At 48.8% G+C, this 24,005-nt stretch overlaps 1 protein-coding gene across 5 annotated transcripts in view; it reads left to right on the top strand.

The window, feature by feature from the left end:
* Positions 1-24,005, top strand: part of LOC146808798 (uncharacterized) — a 741,989-nt gene that overhangs the window by 234,861 nt on the left and 483,123 nt on the right. The window lies entirely within an intron of this gene.

Raw genomic sequence — 24,005 nt, 5'->3', positions numbered from 1 at the left:
ATATACAACTCCTGAGTCACCGCGTCTCATATCGATCTCGCCTTCAGGATCAGAGGGCTCAGGTTCAAGATCCGAATCACCAGAGCTTGTGCATCAATCTCCAATACCTGCAAGAGAAAGTTCGCAGGAGGAGGTCAATGCGGTACCTCAAAGTCCCGTAAGGGAGATGCCTCAGGACCCTGCTATGCCAGACGCAATAAAGGCATCGCTAACAAGAATAAGGGGCGTGGTATTCCCAGCGACACCGATCAGACCAAGATCTCGAGAAAGAGAATCCCGAAGTCACTCTCGAGCACCAAGAAGGCGATCTAGGTCTCCCTCCCGCAGAAGAGAGTCGACCAGATCAGAGAAAAGGCGCCGTAGAACCCCTTCTACCTCCCCTTCTTCCAGATCATCCAAAAGGGATTATTCACCGACACTCTCGGAGACGCCACCCTCTCGGGTATCTCCGGTAGATGATATTTCTACGTTTCAGGAAGTGTTGTGTAGAGGAGCTACAAAATTAAATATCCCTATGCCGGTTCAGGAGACCACCATCCATAATCTTTGAAACTCTTCATGAACGCACAGTGTCACGCCCGTTATTGCCATTAGTCCCCGGTTTGTTACAACCGGTAATGGATATCTTTCTCACACCAGCAACCACCAAAACGGCGCCGGCGAGAATTCTAAAAAAGTACCGTCCAGCTCCGGAGGATCCTTTATTCCTTAAATCAGATCCTCCACCGGACTCTGTCATCACCGCCGCTGCCAGGAAGACACATGCAGTAGCTGGGTCTTCAACGGTACCACCAGATAAGGACAGTAAGACACAAGACTCCTGGGGGAGGAAAGTTTGCGGCTCAGCATCCTCAAGCTTAAAGGTGGCGAGTGCCTCGGCGCTTCTGGGGCGCTATGATAGGTCATTATGGGACTCTCTGCAGAGGTTCATTGACAAAGTTCCATCAGAGGACAGATGGGACTTTGAAGAGATTTTGCATGAGGGGAGTCTGGTTTCTAACCAGATCATAAGTGCAGCGGCGGACGGGGCAACACTGGCAGCGCATGAATATGCACATGGAGTCACAGCCAGAAGATCATCCTGGCTTAGATTGACGGCCCTGAAACCGGAAGCGCAGGCAAGAATTTTAAATCTGCCTTTCTCCGGTAGTTCTCTTTTTGGGTCCCATGCAGACGAAGAAATGGCCCGTATGAAGGCAGAGCTGGAGACCATGAAAGCTGTCGGGCTTGAAAAGAGAAAAGAGTTTCGACGCCGCAAGGGAAATGACAGGCGCAGTTACCAACAGAGGGTTCAAACCCCTCATTGGCAAAAGAACCAGGACCAGCAAGGTCAAAAGAAACAGCAATACCAGTCCCGCAAGCCATCCAGGGGACGGGGTAGCAACAGGCAGTCTAATGCTGGAAACAAAGCTCCGGGGAAGCAATGAGAAGCCGCTTCCTCCGATGCTGTCCACCGCTCCGGTGGGAGGAAGTGTTGCACATCATCTTCCAGAGTGGCAGTCCATCACAAAGGACAAGTGGGTACTGAATATACTGCGTCATGGGTACTCGCTTCGTTTCAGAAGTCACCCCCCATCGATTCCTCCTGTCAATTCATCCCAGCATCTAAAGCAGCTCAGAGAAGAGGTAGCGACGCTTCTACTCAAATCTGCAATAGAGAAAGTGCCCTTAAACCAAAGAGGAAAGGGAGTTTACTCCAGATACTTTCTCATCCAAAAGAGGAGTGTGAAGGTAGAGTTCAGACCCATTTTAGACCTACGGATACTGAACAAACACATAAGAAAGGAAAAATTTTGCATGCTGGCGCTCCACCAAATATATCCTCTTCTCCGGATGGGCGATTTGATGTGTTCATTGGACCTTCAGGATGCATATTTCCATATTCCCATCCTAAGGAATCATCGAAAATTTCTCAGGTTTGTGGTAGGCAACTCTCACTATCAGTTCAAAGTCCTCCCATTTGGCCTGAAGTCAGCTCCTCGAGTATTCACAAAATGCGTGGCAGTAGTAGCGGCTGCTCTGAGGCGCGCAGGAGTCTTCGTCTATCCCTACCTAGACGACTGGCTAATAAAGGGCTCATCACCACAGAATGTGCGGTCACAGCTGTCGCTATGCCTGAACTTATGTTGCAAGTTGGGTCTCAGAGTGAATGCCAAAAAGTCCAATTTTACACCAACGCAGAGGATCCACTACCTGGGCGCAACTATAGACTCCGTAGTAGGAAAAGTGTTTCCTTCGGAGGAAAGACAGTCATCCATTATGCTAAAAGGCAGGCAGATTATAACCAACAATCTGTCGTCGGCAAGGCAAATCTCTTCTCTGCTAGGGGCCATGGCATCCTGCATCTTCCTAGTGCCCAATGCCAGGCTAAGGATGCGTCCTCTTCAGCAAGATCTCGAGGACAAATGGGATCAAAGGAACTCCCTGTGGGAAGAAAAGGTTTGCCTCTCCTCTGCAGCCAAACAGTCAGTCAAGTGGTGGCTGAAGCCAAGGAATCTACAAGTGGGGATCCCCTTCCATCAAGAGCCCCCAACTCAGACCTTAATCACCGACGCTTCCCTTCAGGGATGGGGTGCGCATTTTGAGACTCTGCAAACTCAGGGACAGTGGTCCAGCAGCGAGCAGTTGTACCACATCAACATGCTGGAGCTCAGGGCAGTCCACCTAGCCCTCAAAGCGTTCCTGCCTGCGATCGCGACGAGTACCATTCTAGTGCAGACGGACAATACCACCACAATGTGCTACCTGAACAAGCAGGGGGGTACTCGATCCAGAACGCTCTCGCTGGAAGCTCAGTCCCTGTGGCACTGGATCCTAGCAAGGAACATCTCATTGAAAGCGGTGCACCTACCAGGAGAACTCAACGTGCAAGCAGACTTACTCAGTCGGCATTTTCAAGAGCCAGAGGACTGGGTAATCAACGACGAAGTGTTAGAAGACATCTTCGGGGAATGGGGGCGTCCGCAAGTGGACCTCTTCGCGGACGAGCAAAACACAAAATGCCGAGGCTTCGCCTCAAGATACCATCGACCAGGATCCCTAGGGAATGCCCTTTTGATCAATTGGTCAATGACATTTGTGTACGCTTTTCCCCCTCTCCCACTAATCCCCAAGGTGGTGACCAAGTTGCAGAATTCATCTGCCAAGATGATCCTCATAGCACCGGACTGGCCGAGGCAGTGGTGGTACACGGATCTCCTACACATGTCGATCCGACCCCACAAGCGGCTGCCGTGCAGGCCGGACTTGTTATCCAAGATGCAGGGGAAGATTTACCACCCCAGCCTTCCCTCGCTGAGCTTAACAGCATGGCTCCTGAAGTCCTCCAGTATGGCCATCTGAACCTCCCTCAAGAGTGTATGTCCATACTGAAGGAAGCCAGGAGGCCTTCGACAAGACACTCCTACTTCTGTAAGTGGAAAAGATTTTATATATGGTGTGCTCAGCATCATTATGATCCCACTAAATTCCAGGAGGATGTAATTTTGCCCTATCTTCTACATTTAGCGAGGGCAGGGTTGAAATTTTCATCCATAAAGGTTCACCTAGCAGCCATAACAGCATACAGGCGTTCGCCTTCACAGCAGTCATTTTTTAAAGTGCAGGTAGTGAAGGTTTTCTTGCAAGGGCTCAAGAAAGTCTATCCCCCTGTTAGACCTCCCTCTCCTTCCTGGGAGCTAAACTTGGTTCTGTCGAAGCTCATGGGTTCTCCTTTTGAGCCTATTCATAAGGCTACCCTACAGCACCTCACATGGAAGACCGCATTTTTAATAGCCATCACTTCAGCACGGAGCGTCAGTGAGATACAGGCCCTCTGTTCTAAAGAGCCCTACACTATTTTTCATCTAAATAGGGTGGTGATGAGAACTCATCCTTCGTTCCTACCCAAGGTGGTATCGGAGTTTCATGTAAACCAAGCCATCTCCTTACCAACCTTTTTTCCCAACCCCTCCTCTCCAGCAGAGAGGGCGTTGCATTCTCTAGATGTCAAAAGGGTCCTAAAATTCTACCTAGATAGGACTAAGAATGTCAGGAAATCTGATCAATTGTTTGTGAACTATGGGGTTGTCCGTATGGGCTTTGCTGCATCCAAACGTTCCATTGCTAGGTGGATTGTTTCAAGTATTACATTGGCCTACCAACTGGCTCAGAAACCATTGGGGGCGCGCCCTAAAGCGCATTCGACAAGAGGAAAAGCGGCTACCGCGGCTTTTCTCAATAATGTCCCACTCTCCGAGATCTGCAAGGCAGCCACTTGGAGATCTGTCCACACTTTTACCAGGCATTATTGTCTGGATTCGGACACCAGAGCAGACACTCAAGTAGGACAAGCCTCCTTGAGGAATCTGTTCCATGCATAATCATTTTTATGATTCTCTTTCTCCATGGGTGATACAACCTTAGTTTCATTTGCCTGCAGGTGGAAGGGGAGCTTGCTACTCTATTCAGTGCTTATGACTATTGATGAGGATCCCCTGGAAGAGAAGGGTAAGTTACTTACCTGTAATCCTAGTTCTCTTCCAGGGGTATCCTCATCAAAGTCATAAGCAACCCACCCACCTCCCCAGGCAAATGAGAAGAAGTGTATTATTCATTATGGAAAGGATATATCTTTGTGTTTAGGACTACGGTCCCGCAAAGAACAACTGACCTAACTGTCACCCCTGAGGCATGATGGGATATGGAAGTCAGGGCTGCCTTAAAGGCACGGTGCCAGTTTTTACCTGTACAGGGCTTTTTAGTCTCTATGGTATTATATTGCAATGCAGCCTGCAGGCTGGCAATGTGTTGTACATCTGTGTTTTTCCACAGTTTGTTCTCTTTGTTTTTTGCTTTCTCATGTTTACCTCATTAAAAAAAAAAAAAAAAAAAAAAGAGATTTAGGTGTATTGTTATACCTTTATATATATATATATATATATATATATATGTGTGTGTTATTGGATGTGTGTATTTACATTGCCTAGCCTTTTATGGGAGCTGCATTTGCTTGGAAAAAATGATATATGTTTGTACATATACAGAGCTGTATATATGTATGTTTTTACATATATAATTTTATTATTTCCGGGGTCCCCGCACATGGGCGGGAATATTCAGTGCTTATGACTTTGATGAGGATACCCCTGGAAGAGAACTAGGATTACAGGTAAGTAACTTACCCTTGTTGTTCAGAGACACCCAGAAGACACAGACACAGGACTGGTCTGATTTTGTGGATTGTGCCACTAAGGCTTTGGAGGGTTGGTTAACTGGCAGCAAGGTGCAGGACTATACAGGATTGTACAACTTGATTATGAGGGAGCAGATCCTTAGTAATTGTCAGAACCAGCTTCTCCATCAACACCTGGTAGACTCAGATTTGACCTCTCCCCAAGAATTGGGAAAGAGGGCAGATAAATGGGTCAGGACCAGGATTAGGCCTAAAAATCAGGGTGGTGACCAAAAGAAAGATACCACCAAGCCTCAAGAGAAGGGTGGGGATAAAACAAAAGAGAAATCTTCCTCAGGGCCCCAAAACTCCACACAGGGTGGTGGGTCCCAAGCTCCCTCCTCTACCACAGTTAAAAAGCCTTACTGCCATGAATGTAAAATTCCTGGGCATTGGAAAACTGACAGCAGTTGCCCAAAGGCTAAAAACAAAACTGTTCCTCCAATTACTCCTGTCACACTACCTATTACTGTCAGCAGTAATCCCCCAGGTGGTGGGAGTGCCCCCAAAAATTTGGTTGGGTTTTCTTGGGGAACACAGGGGGACCCTGGCTTAGCCAATTCCCCTACAGCAGCTACTCTTGTCTGTGATGGTGGCATGGGGTTTGCCAAATTCACTGCCTGTCCCAACACCTTGGGTAGGCACAGACAGGAGCCCTACATCAATGGTAGAAAAGCTGAGGCCTACAGAAACACTGGAGCTAGCATCACTATGGTGGCCCATAGGCTAGTTCCTTCTGAGCAGCTTTTGCCTGGTTTCTCATACCAGGTAACTAACATTGATGGCAAACAGAACAGTCATCCCATGGCAGAGGTATGTCTCAGCTGGGGAGGTGTCACTGGCCCTAAAAGGGTGGCAGTGTCCCCAACCTTGCCTGTAGACTGCTTACTGGGGAATGACTTAGAACTCTCAGCTTGGGCTGGAGTTGAACAAGACACCCATTCCAAAATGGTAGGGCTTTCACAAAAGGGTAGTGGGGTTGTGCCAGCCACAACCCCTGTCCAAGTAGATTTCCTCCCTGAAAAGGTTGGAAGGGCAGTGGTAGCCACAGCCCAGGCAAAGACAGACTTCCCTGTAGAGATTGGCAGAGCTGTGACAGTCACAGCTCAAACCCAAACTGAGTGCCTCCCTGAAAAGGTTGGCAGGACTGTAATGGTCTCAGTCCATACTCAGACTGACATAGGTGTAGTGAAGCCTGAAACTATGGATCACTCCACACAAACAGAGTAGTGGGAAGGAAGAAAAGTCTCCCTCTCCCCAGACATTAGGAAAAGGTCAGCCTCCTCAGGGATCTGACCTCACCCCTTGTGAAGGAACTGCCCCAGAGGTAGCCAGGCCTAGCCTGGCAGAGCCTCTGATGTCAGTGGCCCCTTCCAAGGTGGGACCCAGTCTGGTGCAGGTAGCCTGCCTCTCTCTACCCTGCCTCAGTCAGCCCAGGGCTGCAGAGGTCAGGGAGGCCAGTGGACCCCAAGAGGGCCCCTGTCCACAAGAACCCCCCCATCAAAAGAATGAGGATTGCCTGGCTAGTAGCCCTAGCCAGGTGATGGGTAAAAACATTCCTGAGGGATCTCCTTTACAGGTAGTTAGGCACCTCCCCCAGAGGGATTCTGTTGGGCACAGGCAAACATGGGACCTTGAGGCCCCAAACCTGACCTGTTCCTCCAGTAAGCCCACAAAATGGACCCAGCCTCCAGCTTTAGGTAGCCAGAGGCTGACCCTGAGAGCACAGTGCAACTCAGTGAAAGAAAGAAATGCATCCATGGTGGAGGATGATTGGAGGAAGCTGAGGCCTCACTTTGAGGACACTCGCTTCAGTACTCCATCTCAACACCAGCCTTTTACTTTGCAAAGACACACCAAAGGTAGAGATTCCCTATGGTGGAGACCCTATGATACCTTTAGGGTGAGCGATTGCTTAGCTACACCATGAGACAGGGGGTAACCATGCCAGTGCTGGTTCTTCCTTCTATGGCCACTTAGGCAATATAGGCTTACCTTGTCAAGGACAGCCTTATCTCCTTTCGTTTGGGGGGGGGGGTTGTGTTGGAAGGTGGATATCTGACTGGTTACCCCCAACTTTTTGCCTAGTGTCTAGCTGGTTTTTCGACTTAGTTGGCCTGAGATCCTGCCATTCAGGCTCTCAGGCTGTCTGCTCTCTCTTTAAAATGGACTCCATGTACCCTAGGTACATACCCAATTGGTAAGGATCACCTTATTGGACCCTGTACAGTGTACCCTAGGTACCCAGGGCATAGGTGTACCCTAGGCCTACCAGGGGCTGCAGCATGTATTATGCCACCCCTGGCCTGGCCTTCCATTATGACACAACTGGCTGATCACTCAGCTGGGGCAAGGTCATGTAATCACCCCTTGCTTCGGTGTAGTATTCCTATACCTACCTTATATATAGACACATGTGTACCTATCAGCCACTCCTATGGCAGGCCTTAACAATCCTGGAGGCAGAGTGCTTGGTAACATGTGAGATGGTGCTCTAGCCTGAGCTGAGCCTGTCTGCTTTCGGAACCATGTCCTTATAGCTGTTCTATGATATAGCCTACCATATACTCTTAAAGTACCTTATAATCTTAAACGGTTATGGTAACTATGGTTTGGCTTTATCGAAACATGTCGTGTAAGGTGTCTAACACTTTGGAATAATAGCCCCATCCCATTTCTGGCAATGAGGATATTATCCCTCCCTTCTAGAGGGAGAAGACATGTTGAAACCTACTTACCCGGTTAAAGTTAACCAGAGCCCCAGCATCACAAAATGGATGCTGCTGCCACAGACACAAGTCTGACCTCCTGCTGCTGGGAGTCCTTCCAGCGAGGGAGGCTTGGACAATAGGTTTCCTGCCTCGGGCGGTGCGAGCACCACCCTAGACAGGATTTAGTGTATTGGGGCAGGGAGGGTTGAATGAAACGAGACACTGCCTGGGGCACACAAGGTGTCCCATGCATAGTCCAGTTCAAACCGGTGCTGGGGCACTCCAGCACCAGCTCTGGCGCGAAACTGGACAAAGGTAAGGGGGTGTAGCCACTCCCCGTCCTGGTCCCACCCATAGGAGGGACCTTGCAGGTAGCCCAGCCCACTAGCCCAGTATATTAGTAGCTAGTTGGGCCCTGCTAAATTAGATTAACCTGAATCTGCAACTTGAACAGAAACTCTGGACCTTCGACATTCGACCTCAGGAAGAAGACTGAAGAAATCTCCCTTGTGGCCAAGGAGTGACCACCCTGGGCAACCAGGCACCATCCAGCGACCGCTGCTTGCTTTGCGACTGAATCCTACGAGGGACGACTGCAGAGACTGACCAGCGCCGAGACTTCCAGACACCTCTGAACCAGATCCACATCTCCAGCGAAGCTGAGACCCGTGGAGGCGACGAGGGACATGGGACTGGTGACTTGGGAAAAGTGGTTAGTAACTGACTAGCGCAACTTCTGAGGCTTCCTCGAGGTTGTGCTTGGGGAATTGAGAAGCCCCACTCCCGAGCACCATCTGCAAAGAAGATCAGCTCCCCACACTTCACGTGTTCTGCGTGGGGCCCTTCTGCACCTCAGTTGCTCGACGTGTTGTCCGGTTGCTGGCCCGTTGGCTAGTGACCTCTGCAACGACAAACATTTGATTTCACCTTGCTGGTCTGGCTCCTCCAGACTGGCACTCGCTCCTCTGTGAAAGAGAAGCACCCCAGACCTTCCTGGTCTGCGCCAGAAGCAAGTCCTCCATTCTGTGTGGGTTCCGCTTGCCAGGGCTTGTTGGGTCCTAACTCGACATCGACACCGCCGACAGCAAGAGCCTTCGTGGGACAGCTCGCCTCCTGGTCCCGGTCGTCCTCGACGTCTCCTGGTACCCGTGGCTGCTGCGACAAGCTTCACCTCTTCACCTGCATCTGCACGACATCGCCTGGTTCCTTCCTGGTTCCTTCCCGGCTCCTGGCTGATGACCTAGACTCTGTCCCTTCTGCTTGCAGGTATCCTTCCTTCTTGATTCCATCCTTGGGATCCACCGGACACTCTTCACTGACTGCCTGTCAGCAACTTTCCTTCAGGCATCCATAGGAGTCGACGACGAAACCCGACGCAAGTTCCCACCTATGCACCCGCAGCCCGTGGGCTAGGTAACTTGAGTACTCCGGTGCTCACAAGGGTATTGACTATCCTAGGGTCTAATTTCCAAGTCTCGAACTCCTAGCTATTCCAGAAGTGTCATAAAACTCTTAATTTCTAATAACTACTATTTCTATTGACTTTTACGCATTACGCGTGAGTGTTTCCAATCTGCACCTGAATCCTGTGGGCCTCCCACTTCCTAACCTTTGGTAGTATAGTGTAACCCCAGCGATTCCCTAGGCCTAGGCCTATCCTGAGTTCGTGACAGTGGTTCTTATACCACTTACTTAGTATATGGTTTGCGTGGCCCCTAGGGCCTAACTGTATTACTTACCTGTGTGACTTAATGTATGCTTAAATAAGACTGTGTTGTACTTACCTCGAATCTCATAAAGAGTTCTGAGGGTATTTTGACTAGAATAAATACATTCTATTTTTATATATATCTGTTGTGGTGTCCTTTCATTTGGTATTCAAGGGATTGCAAATGGTATAACAGCTGGCTTCACATGCCATACAGAGTTTAGCCTAAGACTGCTCTTGTCCATGCTACCACTAGGATAGCTGGTCTATAAGGTTGACTTTACAACCAATCACCATAAGGGTTGTTTGGACTGATACAAGGTGTACACTAGAATTAGTGACATCATATATCAGGCCAACTTCTCACATTGGTGAGCAGCGGTTGGGATCTGAGCTTGCTGTTAATACCATTGTAATCTTGAGATACTAGATTGAAAGATCACACAGATATTGTTAGGTACATATAACATAGATTATAAATACTTAAGTCCTACTGGACTTAGTTGTTGTAGGTTGAACGGCCTAGCACACCCTGACTACAACTACTAGAGAGGTTTAGTAGATACAACTAGTGTAGGTAGGTGCCCCCACCACACCCTCACTAGATCATGTCTCTGAGAGGAGATCCAGTTGATTCTCTCTCAGGAGGGGTAGATCCCAAAAAGATACCCTCTAGATATGATACCCTAACTTTTCAGGAGATGAGACAATTGTGTACCTCCAGAAAGTTAAAACAGGGTCCAAAACCTACCCTCATTCAACTAGTGGAGATCTTAGAAGAGTATGATGCTCAGAGAGACTCCCAGGTTAGTACCCTAGGTACAGGTGAGGGCCTACCCTCTATAGATGAGTCAGAAGGGACTTCAGAAGATGAGGTAGACAGCCAGGTCCAAGTTGGGAGACTTAGCCAGGCTAACTTAAGCCTACATGGGAGTCTGACTGGGGTCCCCCTATTCAGACCCTCAAGTGGACTTAACCAGAGAAGCAGGAGAGGAAGATCCCCTTCAAGGGAATCTATCCACTCCCATGTCTCTAATAGCTCCAATGCCTCTTTTCACAGGGGAATGACTTCTCCACAGAGAGAAGAGCATCAGGCCAGAATGAGGGAAGTCAATCTGAGGATTGAAAGGGAAGAACTTGCCCTTGCCAAAGAGAATCTTGCTCTGGCCAAAGAGAAGAAGTTAAGTGGGTTAGATCCCACTGGTGGCAGCAATATCCCTAAGGATAGAGACAGGACCTATGACAATAGAAACCTGAGCAAGATTGTCCCTCCCTACAAGTGTGGGGATGACATCCACAAATGGATAACTGCTTTGGAGAGAGCCTGCAAAGTACAGCAGGTACCCCAAAGTCAGTGGGCAGCTATCTTGTGGCTCTCCTTCTCTGAGAAAGGTAGAGACAAGCTCCTCACAGTTAGTGATGAGGTGCGGTCTTCAGCGCCAGGATACTCCATGGAGTCACAGTGCGCTTTACAAGTACACCTACATGCAGACAATTACACTGTCCTGAAGAGTGCTCTGATTGATGGGTTTGGCCTAACCCGTGAAAAATACAGGTTGTTGGTCAGGGATACCCAGAAGACACAGACTCAGGACTGGACTGACTTTGTAGATTGTGCCACTAAGGCTTTGGAAGGCTGGTTATTGGGTAGTAAGGTTAAGGACTATACAGGATTGTATAATTTGATCATGAGAGAACAAATCCTTAACTGTCAAAACCAGCTGCTGCATCAACACTTGATTGACTCTGACCTAACTTCGCCCCAGGAATTGGGAAAGAAGGCAGATAGGTGGGTCAGGACTAGAGTTAAGCAGAAAAACCAGAACCAGGGCGGTGATCAGAAAAAGGCAGACCAGAAGGGTAATGATCAGAAACAAAAAGACCAGAGGTCTTCACCAGGCCCCCAAAAGGCTCAGGGGGAGGGTGGTCCCAAAAAGGATAAAAAGAAAGATGGCCAAAAGAAACCCTGGTGCAACTATTGTAAGTCAAACTCACATTGGTTTAGTGAATGCACCAAAAAGGATAAGCCCCCAGCCACCATTGCCCCTAAGGCAACTGTACCCCCTAGTCCAGCTGTAAGTGGTGGTTCCCAGCAAAAGGGTGTAGTAGGGTTAACCCTGGGAACTGAGGAGGATTCTGGCCTAGTCAGGATACCAACTCAGGCTGTTCTGATCTGTGATGGGGGCATACCTTTGTCCTCTACTGTGGGTCCCAATAACCTGGGCAAGTACAGACAGACTCCTTTTATCAATCATAGAATGGCTCAGGCCTACAGGGACACTGGGGCTAGTGTCACAATGGTGACACCTGCCTTTGTGGACCCTGGACAGATCATGCTAGGTGAGAATTACCTAGTGACCAACGCTAGCAATGCACTACTTCCCATAGTGTGGCAATTGTTAACTTCTCCTGGGGAGGGGTAACTGGCCTCAAGAAAGTTGTGGTAAGTTCAGACCTTCCTTTAGAGTGTCTGTTGGGAAATGACCTTGAAACTTCAGCTTGGTCTGAAGTGGAGTATAGGACCCATGCAGAAATGCTGGGGATAGATGCACATGCCCTTGCTGTGACCAGGTCACAGGCCAAAAAGTGCACCACTGAACAAGTGCTGGATCCTGGGACAATGGACCAGACACAACCCAAGGGAAAGAGCAGTAGGGTAAAGGCTGTGCCTTCCCCCCTGCCTCAGGTGGTGGATCAGCCCTCACAGGAGGATGATTCTGAGAGCCCTGAAGGAACTGTCCTAGAAGAACTGGAACCTGATCAGGTTGAGTTTCTTGGGACAGGGGGACCTTCAAGGGCAGTTCTGAGGCAGGCACAATTAGACTGTCCTTCTCTTGAACCCCTCAGACAGCAGACTACTGCTGAGGCTGCCTTGCCCGGACCTGGTGACCTGCTACTTGCTCCCATACTCACCTGCCTTCTTGCCGCAACTGGGGTCCTGACGCTGTGTTCCTCCCCTGCCGCCGCTCCATACCATCGCGCGGTCCCTGCAGGGGGAGACTACAGCTCCCAGGTTGCTTAGCGGCCAATTCACTGTATTCTCGCGCCCGGAGGCGCTGAAAAGGGTGAGGCTCCCTCGGTGGAGCGGGTGTCTTCACAGAGATGCCTTGCCCAGACCAGGGGACCTGCTACTTGCTCCCGTACTCACCTGCCTTCTTGCCGCACCTGGGGTCCTGACGCTGTGTGCCTCCCCTGCCGCCGCTCCATACCATCGCATGGCCACTGCAGGGGGAGACTACAGCTCCCAGGTTGCTTAGCGGCCAATTCACGGTATTCTCGCGCCCGGAGACGCTGAAAAGGGAGAGGCTCCCTCCGCGTCGCGGGACGCGCGCGGGCGACGCTGGACGAAGCCCGGACAAAGGGCGGACCGTCTGTGGCAGTCAGGGGCCGGAAGAGGCCGGGCTGGGCCACCCCCCTTGGTTGCTCCAGAGAAGTGGACGAGGAGCGGGGATCCCTATTAAGGTGACAATATTGTTGCATGTGCATTTCCTGTATGTTGCTTGGCACAATCCTCTTGCTATGCCTTTGTTGACCCCACATTACAATGGGTAAGAGGAAGCTCGCTGAAAGTGTGGGGGGATCTGGGGATAATAGCTCTCTGCCCAAAGTGCGTAAACATAGAAAGACTCGACGCGCAGCAAAGCAGCCCGACCCGGAGGGGGCATTGGCACGTATTGGACAATTGGTGGGGGAGTTTGAGACCATTTTGGGGTCTGACCAGCATTCGTTGGCAGATAGAGGTTGCTGCTACGCCCTCCGTTGACTCTGGGCATGTTAACTCTATTTCATCCCCTATTGTTCCGGAAATGTTCCGTTCTAAATCTAAACCAAGAGTTTGCAAGGGGAGTAGCAAAGTGGTTGGGCCTGATGTGTTGGTTGATGGCGATCACTCCCAATCGAACTCTGGAACAGGGGACAGCAGAAACAATAATCGCAGTGGCAGTTTCAATCGGTTTTCCCCCCTGATAAATCAGCAGGATGTTAACAACGTGGTATCGCCTGAAACTTTGAGGTGCTCCCTTACTGTTCCCTTAGGTAGCCCTGATGAGCCCTCTGACAATCCCTTACATGATCTTTTAAAAGTGGTCAACCTGCTGAGGGAAGAAATTGGTACACTGAGGGCAGTGATAGAGACTTTGTCCAATAAAGTAGGGATGTGTTATGCTAATCCTTGCCTTCCTTGCGCTCCTCTTGGTATTCCTATGATTACCCCTTCCCTTGCCTCCGTAAATTTATTAGGTAAACAGGCTAATTGCTCAGGGCTCCCCAAACCCAGTTCCAAAGGTAATGCTACCTATAGTGACGTGGTAAAGGCTGGTAACAGCCAAACTTTGGTACGCCCTATAGCCAATCCCAAGAGTATTCTGCAGGATAGAACAAATGGTATGAGGAGGGTGGATGCCGGAAGAGACTCTGTATCCCTTGTTCGAGGTGCCTTGGCGGGTTAGGGCGCTTGTAATGACCATCTCAAGGGTAACGCCTCCAACTGTTCCAACAACATTTTTATGACCAATGTTCCTAAATTGTCAAACAATAGTGATATAGCGTATCCTGAGTCTTTGACTAATAAGGCGATCCATTGGCTGAGACGTGTCAGGGGATGTCGCTCAGTAATCAGAGAAGATATCCCCAGAGCTATAAGACTTACTTCACCCAGGGTATCTGTTGACTGCATTGAACTAACTCTTAAAAGTAACTCCCTTGCAGAAAATCTTCTTGCCCTGGAGTATAGATCTAGCCCCCCGGAGGGCTGTTCTAACCAACTGAGAAGATATTCCTCGTATGATCTAGGGGGGACGAATTGTGGACAACGGAGTGTTAGGAAGGAGGATAGTTCATCCCTGGAAAAAATCGATTGACTACATAGTGTGGGGGGTGTTGGTCCTTGGGAATATGGTGAGAGGGTGATTGACATCGAGTACCAGGAGTCTATAGCGGCTGGTCTTGGCACTGACCCCTGCTCTATCTTTGACCTCCAAGTGGACAAAGATCCTAGCAGTCATTACTGTAACATTGTTCCTGAGTTATGCCCGGGGCTTGTTCCATCTCCCAATGATTTTTTCTTTGAACCCCAATTTACTATCACTGAAACTGTTGGTCCCCCCTTGGCTGGTGGTTCCCTATGCTCATGGAATATTGCTGGTTTAAATGCTAAGCTAGCCATTGATGGCTGGGTTACATTCATCAACAAAAATGACATCTGTATATTCCAGGAGACTTGGCTTTTAGAACCACGTTTTTGCGTGGGTTATCTAAATTTTCACATTCCGGCTATTAAGGGGCCCCATGGGCGACCATCTGGGGGCCTAACCATTTGGCTGAGAAATGAATTGTGTTTGAATACTAAGCTCCTTCATACTGGAAATAGAGACATCCAACTGTTGAGGTTAGAGCTTGGATCGATGGGCTCAATTGACATATACAATGTGTATGTAAGGGGTTCTAGATGTCTAAAATCTCCTGTTATTGACAAACTTATGAGTTTGTTTGATCTTCATTCAGTTGGTGCCTTTATTATTGTTGCAGGTGAATTCAATATAACGTTTGAACCACTCGTTGAAACTGAGTGGGATACTCAGGATAATGAAGAGCTACACTGGGGTATTCCTGCCCTGGAGTTGCCCCCCATAAAAAGATGGCCAGAGATTGCCATCCAGATTAATTCCCTTTGCATGGAAAAGGGCTTGAGGGCCCTGAATGGTAGGATGCCTAGTGGCCGTGAGGGTGCTTTCACATTTAACAATGGGTTGAACAAGAGCCGAATTGATTCCATTTTGGCTGACGTGAAATTATGGCACTCCCTTGTTGACATGAAGATAGTGTCCCTTCCTGAGAGTGATCACAACCCTCTTTGCCTATCCCATAGATGGTGGAGGGTAGATTGTGGCCCATCAGAGGTAAGGGAGTTGTGTCCTCCGGAGGTTGTGACATCTAACGACATGAGACGGCTGAGATGGTCCGGCCTAATGGAGAACCCTATTGCCCTAACAAATGTTTTAGAAGAGGTTGATGGTTCTATCCATGTTATTGAGCAAGTTCTTTCTTCTAACGGAGAATTGAGGGATGTAACATCGGCTCATGACAGTCTATTTGCTAGTTTGAAATCCTATTTCCTTATAAAAGTTCAATCTGGCCCAAGAGGAGCCCATCGCCAAGCCTCTTGGTTCAACGAGGAATGTCGACAGTCAAGGCTGTTACTTGGGAAAGCCTTGAAGGAAGGTGATGTACGCCTGGTACGACATAGAAGAAATATTTACAAAAGTTGTATTGCTAGGGCAAAGCGCCAATGGGATGGAAAAAAGTGGCAGGGCCTTCTTGATGCTAGCATCCAGAATAATAGCAAACTGTTCTGGAGCATTGTAAAGTGGGGATCTGGTGGGCAGCCTGAGTGTCCCCAAAATAATGTTTCACAGGGGAGGTGGGTTGAGTATTTTAAACCCCAATATGCTTCTCCCATTGACCATCCCGAAAGCCCTGGGGTCATCCAGGTGTTTAATCTAGAAGACAATTTTACTAGTGATGAGGTGGAATCAGCGCTTGCTGGTGTGGCGTCTGGTAAGGCTCCTGGCCCGGATGGTGTACCCGCGGATGTCTTCCTGTATGATAAGGTTAAATGGGGGAGATACATCCAACTGATAGCCAATGCATTGGCCCAGGGTGCCCCAATTCCTAGCTCATGGAAAGCGGTGGAAATAATGCCGGTCTATAAAAAGGGCGACCGGTCGCTTCCTGAGAACTATAGGCCTATTAGCCTGATTGACGCCATCCAGAAGATTACTGGTAGGCTGATTTTTAAATCGTATTCACTCCTGGATAGCGTTAAATAACATCTTGTCCCCATTTCATGCAGGATTTCGTCAGCATATTAATACTATTGACCAAGTATTCCATTTTGTCCTCCTCTACTGGAAGACAGTGGTCCTGGGTAAGGGGAATTTGTACGCGGTGTTCGTAGATCTAAGGGCCGCCTTTGATTTAGTCCCCCGTCCTAAACTTTGGATGACGTTGAAAGATTTGGGGCTTCATGGCGGCTTGTTGTTCCTAATCCAGAGGCTTCATGCTGACAATTCAGCTAGAATTAGATGGGGAGGTCAGGGCATGACGACCGAAGATTTTCTGGTCCAAAGGGGGGTCAGACAAGGCTGTGCAATGGCCCCAACCCTATTTTCTCTATATATTAATGATATAGCTGATCGTCTTCTGAAAGCTCATGTTGACGCCCCTATTCTGGAAGACACAAAGATCCCAATCCTAATGTTCTCGGATGATACGCTTTTAATTGCTAAAGCACCTTGCGGTCTACAGCGTTCATTGGATATCTTTGAGAATTTCTGTGTGGAGCGTGGCCTTGAAGATAACATAAAAAAAACCAAGCTTATGGCATTTAGGCCTCACAGATCTTTTAAAAACCAATTTGTTTTGTCTAAAAATCCACTAGAGCAAGTACAGGCTTTTAACTATTTAGGAGTTAACATCCAAAATAACTTCACGTGGAAATTGCAGAGGGAACTGTCTACCCTAAAACACAGGCAGCTTGTAGGAGTAATATCTGGCGAATTTAAGAAATCTCTATTGAAACCAATTAGACCCGTGCTCCAGGTCTATAGTGCTAAAGCTGTGAGTTCAGCCCTTTATGGTGCTGAACTGTGGGGATACGAGAACTTGTCTTCCTTAACCATCTCGGAAAACAAGTTTCTGCGTAGCATTACCTCGCTTCCACAGAGCACTCCTATAGTTCCTTTGAGGCACGATTTGGGCAAGAATTCTATTGCTGATGTAGCTAGGCTAAGACCCATCCTTTATTGGCGTAGACTATGGACTACCCCGGCTTTAGTTCAGTATGCTGAGGGTTTCCTCGACATAATGTCCTTGGTGGGCTCCCGTAATATTGGCTGGTTCAAAGAACTTAGAAAATCCCTTGAGGCTCTGGGGATGAGTGCTCTTTGGGAGAACTCCTCGGGTGCCACCTTTCCATCTAAAGCACTCTTGAAAGAGAAATATTGGGAGCTGGTTAACGCCAAGGTATTTTCTGACAGCAAATCCCTTTCGCTATCTGATGACTTTTTGAGCATTAAACCTGCTCCAAGGCTGGAACCTTTCTGGGACCTTGTTACAAAAGTGTTAGATAGGAAACTATATTTCCAGATGCGGGTGGGATCGCTGCCTTTAAAATCATTTACTGCCCGGTGGGACACCAATAGAAACAACTTATGTCTTCTGTGTAAATCCCATGAGGAAACAATAGCACATATGTTTTTTGTATGCCCTGCTTACACGGCCCGAGGCGTGTTTGGTTGAGACCTGTCTGCAAATTATTGGGTACTAGACTGAGTGGCGAAGCAGGAAGAATTCTTCGTACTAGTACTGACCCGGTAATTGTTGTGGCTGTCGCAAAATTTCTGGGGTGGGCGTGGATCATAAGAATTAAGAGTAATGGTCAGTAAAGTGTTAGGTTCCCCGATGATGATTTCCTCAATGATTTTCTTTGAATCCATATGTATTTTTAATCTTGTATATATTTTATAAGGTGCTCGATTTTAAAAATGTTGTCTTTTGTCATAGTATTTAGGTATTGTCTATCTGTACCTGTTCTGTATTGCTTTTATGACTTTTGTCGAATAAAGCTGTTTTTGGATTGGAATGCTCAAGGTACCCATAGAGTGTATTGGGATGAAGGGCTACTGTACTCGGAGGCTAGAGACCCCAAGCCTGGTGCATCCAGGAGGTTGGTCATACCATTGAGTTTCAGAGGCTTCCTTCTTACCTTGGCCCATGATATTCCCCTTGCTGGACACTTAGGCCAGAATAAGACCTGGGACAGACTTGTCCCTCACTTTCACTGGCCTCACATGTCAGAAGATACCAAGGAGTTTTGTCGCTCCTGTGTCACCTGCCAAGCCAGTGGCAAATCAGGTGGCACCACAAAGGCCCCCCTCATACCACTACCTGTGGTGGGGGTTCCCTTTGAGAGAGTGGGGATAGACATTGTTGGACCAATGGACCCCCAAACAGCATCTGGGCACAGATTCATTCTGGTGATAGTGGACCATGCCACCAGGTATCCAGAAGCTATACCCCTAAGGACCACAACAGCTCCTGTTGTGGCAAGGGCCCTACTTGGAGTATTCTCCAGAGTGGGCTTTCCAACGGAGGTTATTTCTGACAGAGGTGCCAACTTCATGTCAGGATATTTGACTGCAATGTGGAAGGAGTGTGGTGTTAACTACAAATTCACTACACCCTATCACCCACAGTGCAATGGGCTTGTGGAGAGATTCAACAAGACCCTAAAAGAGATGATGAAAGGTTTACCAGACAAGCTTAGGCGAAGATGGGACATCCTTTTACCCTGCCTTCTGTTTGCTTACAGAGATGTCCCACAAAAGTCGGTTGGCTACAGCCCTTTTGAGCTTTTGTTTGGGCATCCTGTAATGGGAACCCTGTATTTATTAAGGGAAGGATGGGAGAGACCGCTCAGACAACCCAAACTGGACATAGTGGATTATGTACTTGGCCTCCGCTCCAGGATGGCAGAGTATATGAAGAAGGCTTCTAAAAACCTTGAGGCAAACCAAGAACTCCAAAAAGCTTGGCATGACCAAAAGGCTGTGCTGACTGTGTACCAGCCAGGAAGCCAGGACAGAAAGTGTGGGTGTTGGAGGCAGTGGCCCCAGCAGCACTCCAGGACAAATGGTCTGGACCCCACACTATTGTTGAGCAGAAGGGAGAAGTTACCTACTTGGTGGGCTTTGGGACTCCCAGAAGCCCCCACAGGGTGCTTCATGTCAACAGATTGAAGGCATATGTTTACAGGGCAGACCTGGGCTTACTCATGGCTACAGATGAGGGGCAGGAGGAAGAGAGTGACCCTCTCCCAGACCTGTTGTCTCAGAACCCTGATGATGGCTCAGTTGATGGTGTGGTCTTTTCTGACAGCCTCACTGATCATCAGCAACAGGACTGCAGACAAGTTCTGCAGTCCTACAGACATATGTTCTCTCTGACCCCAAGTCAGACAAACTGGTGCACCCATGAGGTGGACACTGGTGACAGTCTGCCTGTGAAGAGTAAAATCTACAGGCAACCTGACCATGTCAGGGACTGCATAAAAGTTGAGGTACAAAAGATGTTGGAGCTGGGAGTCATTGAACCTTCAGAGAGCCCTTGGGCTAGTCCTGTAGTCCTTGTGCCAAAACCTCACACCCAAGATGGTAAGAGAGAGATGAGGTTTTGCGTGGATTACAGAGGTCTCAATGCTGTCACTAGGACAGATGCCCACCCAATACCTAGGGCAGATGAGCTCATTGACAGATTGGCAGCTGCCAAGTTTTTGAGCACATTTGACCTGACAGCAGGCTACTGGCAAATCAGACTAGCTGAGAATGCAAAGGCCAAAACTGCTTTCTCGACCCCAGGAGAACATTATCAATTTGTGGTAATGCCCTTTGGTTTGAAGAATGCACCTGCCACTTTCCAAAGGTTGGTGAATCAAGTCCTTACAGGTCTGGATGACTACTGTGCAGCTTATCTTGGTGATATTGCTGTCTTTAGCTCCACCTGGGAGGATCACCTGGTCCACCTGAGGAATGTTTTTGAGGCCCTGCCAAAGGCAGGCCTCACTATCAAGGCCACTAAGTGCCAGATAGGGCAGAGCAAGGTTGTATACCTGGGCCACGTAGTTGGTGGGGGTCAGGTTCAACCACTGGAGAGCAAGATCCAGACCATAAAGGACTGGACTCCTCCAACTACCTAGACTCAGGTCAGAGCTTTCTTGGACCTGACTGGGTACTACAGAAAGTTTGTTAAGAACTATGGGTCCATTGTGACACCACTTAATGACTTGACCTCTAAGAAGATACCAAAGAAAGTTCAGTGGGCAGTAAGCTCTCAAAAAGCATTTGATGACCTGAAGCAGGCCATGTGCAGTGCACCTATTCTGAAAAGTCCAGACTACTCCAAAGAGTTCATTGTCCAGACAGATGGTTCTGAGTTGGGTGTGGGAGCTGTTCTTTCACAACTGAATGTAGATGGTCAAGACCAGCCCATTGCTTTTATTAGTAGAAGGCTGACCCCTAGAGAGAAACGTTGGTCAGCTATTGAGAGGGAGGCCTTAGCTGTGGTTTGGGCCCTGAAGAAGCTGAGGCCATACTTGTTTGGCACTCACTTCAAGATTCAGACAGACCATAAGCCCCTCTTGTGGCTAAATCAGATGAAGGGAGAAAATCCCAAACTTCTTAGGTGGTCCATTTCCCTACAGGGGATGGACTTCACAGTGGAACATATACCTGGGACTGACCATGCCAACGCAGATGGACTCTCCAGATTTTTCCACATAGAACATGAAGACTCAACTGGTCAAGGTTAGTTTAATGTCCCTAAGTTTGGGGGGGGGGGGTTGTGTAGGAGAGTAGGGTCTGCTTTCTATGTTCACCCCCACTTTTTGCTTTTGCTTCACTGGTTTTCGACTTAGATGTGGCTGTGGGCCTGCCAATCAGACCCACAGCCCAGCTGTTCTCTCTCTAAATTCTTACTATGTACTTTAGGTGCATAACCCAATTGGTAAGGATCACCTTATTGGCCCCTGTATAGTGTACCTTAGGTACCCAGGGCATAGGTGTACCCTAGGCCTACCCGGGGCTGCAGCATGTATTGTGCCACCCCTGGTCTGGCCTTCCATTTTGACACAACTGGCTGATCACTCAGCTGGGGCAAGGTCGTGTAATCACCCCTTGCTTAGGTATAGTATCCCTATACCTACCTTATATATATAGACGCATGTGTACCTATCAGCCACTCCTATGGCAGGCCTTAATCCTGGAGGCAGAGTGCTTGGTAACATGTGAGATGGTGCTCTAGCATGAGCTGAGCCTGTCTGCAGCTTTCGGAACCATGTCCTTATAGCTGTTCTATGATATGGCCTACCATATACTCTTAAAGTACCTTATAATCTTAAACGGTTATGGTAACTATGGGTTGGCTTTATCAAAACATGTCATGTAAGGTGTCTAACACTTTGGAATAATACCCCCATACCATTTCTGGCCATGAGGATATTATTCCTCCCTTCTAGAGGGAGAAGACATGTTGAAACCTACTTACCCGGTTAAAGTTAACCAGAGCCCCAGCATCACAAAATGGATGCTGCAGCCACAGACACAATTCTGACCTCCTGCTGCTGGGAGTCCTTCCAGCGAGGGAGGCTTGGACAATAGGTTTCCTGCCTTGGGAGGTGCGAGCATCACCCCAGACAGGACTTAGTGCATTGGGGCAGGGAGGGATGAAAAAAACTAGACACTGCCTGGGGCACACAAGGTGCCCCATGCATAGTCCAGTTCAAACCGGCGCTGGGGCACTCCAGCCCCAGCTCTGGCGCGAAACTGGACAAAGGAAAGGGGGTGTAACCACTCCCCTTCCTGGTCCCACCCATAGGAGGGACCTTGCAGGTAGCCCCGCCCACTAGCCCAGTATTTCAGTAGGGAGCTGAGCCCTGCAAATTAGATTATCCTGAATCTGCAACTTGAACAGAAACTCTGGACCTTCGACATTCGACCTAAGGAAGAAGACTGAAGAATCTCCCTTGTGGCCAAGGAGTGACCACCCTGGGCAACCAGGCACCATCCAGCGACCGCTGCTTGCTTTGCGACCGATTCTACGAGGGACGACTGCAGAGTCTGACCTGCGCCGAGACTTCCAGACACCTCTGAACCAGATCCACCTCTACAGCAAAGCTGAGACCCGTGGAGGCGACGAGGGACGTGGGACCGGCGACTTGGGAAAAGTGGCTAGTAACTGACTAGCGCGACTTCTGAGGCTTCCTCGAGGCTGTGCTTGGGGAATTGAGAAGCCCCCATCCCGAGCACCATCTGCAAAGAAGATCAGCTCCCCACACTTCACGTGTTCTGCGTGGGGACCTTCTGCACCTGAGTTGCTCTACGTGTTGTCCGGTTGCTGGCCCGTTGGCTAGTGACCTCTGCGACGACGAACATTTGATTTCACCTTGTTGGTCCGGCTCCTCCAGACTGGCACTCGCTCCTCTGTGAAAGAGAAGCACCCCAGACCTTCCTGGTCTGCACCAGAAGCAAGTCCTCCATTCTGCGTGGGTTCCGCTTGCCAAGGCTTGTTGGGTCCTAACTTGACATAGACGCCGCCGACAGCAAGAGCCTTCGTGGGACAGCTCGCCTCCTGGTCCCGGTCGTCCTCGACGTCTCCTGGTACCCGTGGCTGCTGCGACAAGCTTCACCTCTTCACCTGCATCTGCACGACATTGCCTGGTTCCTTCCTGGTTCCTTCCTGGCTCCTGGCTGGTGACCTAGACTCTGTCCCTTCTGCTTGCAGGTATCCTTCCTTCTTAATTCCATCCTTGGGATCCACCGGACACTCTTCACTGACTGCCTGTCAGCAACTTTCCTTCAGGCATCCATAGGAGTCAACGACAAAACCCGACACAAGTTCCCACTTATGCACCCGCAGCCCGTGGGCTAGGTAACTTGAGTACTCCGGTGCTCACAAGGGTATTGACTATCCTAGGGTCTAGTTTCCAAGTCTCAAACTCCTAGCTATTCCAGAAGTGTCCTAAAACTCTTAATTTCTAATAACTACTATTTCTATTGACTTTTACGCATTACGCGTGAGTGTTTCCACTCTGCACCTGAATCCTGTGGGCCTCCCACTTCCTAACCTTTGGTAGTATAGTGTAGCCCCAGCGATGGCCTAGGCCTATCCTGTGTTCGTGACAGTGGTTCTTATACCACTTACTTAGTATATGGTTTGCGTGGCCCCTAGGGCCTAACTGTATTACTTACCTGTGTGACTTAATGTATGCTTAAATAAGACTGTGTTGTACTTACCTCGAATCTCAAAGAGTACTGAGGGTATTTTGACTAGAATAAATACATTCTATTTTTATATATATCTGTTGTGGTGTCCTTTCATTTGGTATTCAAGGGATTGCAAATGGTATAACAGCTGGCTTCACATGCCATACAGAGTTTAGCTTAAGACTGCTCTTGTCCATGCTACCACTAGGATAGCTGGTCTATAAGGTTGACTTTACAAACAATCAGCATAAGGGTTGTTTGGACTGATACAAGGTGTATACTAGAATTAGTGACATCATATATCAGGCCAACTTCTCACATGCAAGAGGTAAGTAAGCACAATACACAGTGGTCTCAGGGGGAGACCAAACCATATCCTAAAAGTGGCATACGAACTGCGACCAAAGTAGGGACTTGGACCAGGAGAGCTGGGGACACAAGGAACCACCCGAGGTAAATACCGAGGAACCCCACGGAGGCTGTGTGCAGAATGGAATCACAGCTGTTTACTCAATACAAGTCAATAAGAACAATCCGGTTGCAGTTTTACAGAAGGA

Source organism: Triturus cristatus, chromosome 7, assembly GCF_964204655.1.
Source record: "Triturus cristatus chromosome 7, aTriCri1.1, whole genome shotgun sequence".
Classification (NCBI taxonomy): Eukaryota; Metazoa; Chordata; class Amphibia; order Caudata; family Salamandridae; genus Triturus; species Triturus cristatus.
Note: the sequence above shows the minus strand (reverse complement) of the source record. Positions and strands in the feature narration are given on the sequence as shown.